This window comes from Periplaneta americana, chromosome 4, assembly GCF_040183065.1.
Source record: "Periplaneta americana isolate PAMFEO1 chromosome 4, P.americana_PAMFEO1_priV1, whole genome shotgun sequence".
Classification (NCBI taxonomy): Eukaryota; Metazoa; Arthropoda; class Insecta; order Blattodea; family Blattidae; genus Periplaneta; species Periplaneta americana.
This window is the reverse complement of record NC_091120.1, coordinates 169,678,756-169,681,031: the sequence shown is the minus strand read 5'-3', so window position 1 is coordinate 169,681,031 and position 2,276 is coordinate 169,678,756. Positions and strand designations below refer to the sequence as shown.

The 2,276-nt window shown below is 34.3% G+C and overlaps 1 non-coding gene across 1 annotated transcript; it reads right to left on the bottom strand.

Annotated features, from left to right (window-relative positions):
• Nucleotides 1-2,203: 2,203 nt before the first annotated feature.
• TRNAT-CGU (transfer RNA threonine (anticodon CGU)) lies at nucleotides 2,204-2,276 on the bottom strand. The gene has a single exon. It is a non-coding gene; the product is annotated as a tRNA-Thr (tRNA).

Here is a 2,276-nt window from a genome sequence, read left to right as displayed (position 1 = left end):
CACCACAATATTTATGATAGCCATACATAAATGTTACCACTGAATCTCGAGAAAAAACTGAATTGAATGACATACAGTTCACTTAACTTAGACTATTCACTTGTCCTAAACAATTTATTTAATTGTTGCAACAAAACGAAAATTTGCTGACACGTAAAATCACACAGGTACAATTTTGGTACACTAATGATGCCATTGTTCCTAATATTTTACCAGATCTTACATAGGGGAAACTCGGCTAATTCCGCAGTAGTACATATATGATTTTACTGTGGCTTTACAATAGCGTGAACGTAAGTTTTGAGAGGCTGTCAACAGGAGACTTGTCCTCTGCAGTGCTATAGAAAAAATCAAGGATATTGGTCGACACCTCTGTCGGCAATACAGTAAAACATCGAAAGTTGGCTGTTTTTCGTGTTTTGCTACACAGCTGTGAAGAAAGTGAGTATTGTTACATATAAATTGTTCCTTTTATATTACTTTCATAATATATTTCATAATTATTTACTACTGCGGAATTAGCCAAGTCCTATTGCGGATTTATCCGCACTGTTGCGGAATTACTTACCCAGTTGTTTTTTTTTTTTCAACTGTAATGTATGTACAACTAAATATATTTGCATTTTAATTTATCTCATTTGGTGATGAAAGGTTTCGTCCATGTCTACATACCTTGATAATATTTTTCAATAAACATTTGATAAAAATATGATAGATTTACTTCTTAATATTGTGGAATTGGCCGAGTCTCCCCTACAGCTATATGAAACTCACTTTTTACTTAATTTGAGAAAGATCTGTGGCTTTTGTGATATGTTAAAACATTAGAGTTTTGGTAAAATAATTTTCATAGCTTTTAATGAAGTTATGAAACTAGGATAATTTTAAAGTTACAAAAATAAAAATTGAGTTTCGCTATCTTAAGGGGACACTCAACTATATTTTGGAACTTTTTTCCTATTTGACCAATCTTTTTCAAATTTGGAGAAAAAGTTTAATATACACATGGAAAGTAACATGCAAAATCTCAGCTTATTAGATCCAATACTTTTCAAAATAAAAAATATTTCAATTTTTAATCAATCATTAATTGAAGTATCACTTTTAATGATCATTTTTTATTTTTTGGCTTTGTGCATTTGACTGTGACTTCTCAATGAATAGGGGAAGAATTCTGCGCATTGTTTTAGTTCTGTCACGTAAATTAATGTAGAAATTTAATTTTTCATTTCTATGACACTTTTTCTCCAATTTTTAAGTTGAGTGTCCCCTTAAGCCAATATGATGAAAATTTACGATCAATGGCATCATTAGTTTACCAAGAAAATGTACCTATGTGATCTTATGTTTAAGTATATTTTCAATTCGTTGCAACAATTAAATTGTAAAGGACAAATAGAGAATCTAAATTAAAGGAACTATCACCTATTCAATTCAGCATTCTTTCAAGATTTAGTGATAACATTTATTTATGGCTGTCATAAATCTTATGGTAGATATTGTCGAAAGTGTTAGGCCTACTGTTTGTTTTGCCATAATTTTTATACGAGTTCATAGCCCGCTGCCCTTAAAATGTGAAGCGTAGCATTAGACGTATGAATTCTACTTGATTTTGAAAGCCAGCGACATAGTCCACTCATGAACCAATGACGCCTGTATGTGTGATGGATTTCTTTAGCAAAGTGCGCCCGGTCCGGCTGGCCAGCCTTTGATCGGCACAACTCAGGCACGCGTACCCTTCAATTCGCAACGAGATGAATAAAAAAAAAGGGTAAGGGAGAGGGGTGAGTAAGAGAGAAAGATGTGAAAGGAAAGGTTTCAAATAATAAAAAAATAGGGGAAAAGATGGAAAAAATATAGAAAAACCCGTTAGAAGAGCAGAAGGCGGATAGCTCCGATTCAGAATAAGAACTTATACACAAAGTCTCTTCTCCCATGCGTCCTATTTTCTTTCTTCCTTGAAAGGAAGAAAAATCAACAGAAAACCGTAACATCTTGGATATATACTGTATATAGTAGGTCAGACTAGCAGGCAGGCAGAGGCGCTGAAAATTTCTATCCATGTGTTGAGAAACTCTCGATCCCACATGGATGCTAGTGATTCCATCCTGCTTCTTTCATGAATTGCGTGAAAAAAGGACGTGAAATAAAATGGCTAAAATAAGTGTACTACAATTTTTTAATATTTGAGGAGAAAAATTCGCTCCGGCGCCGGGGATCGAACCCGGGTCCTTGGTTGTACGTACCAAGCGCTCTGACCACTGAGCTACGCCGAA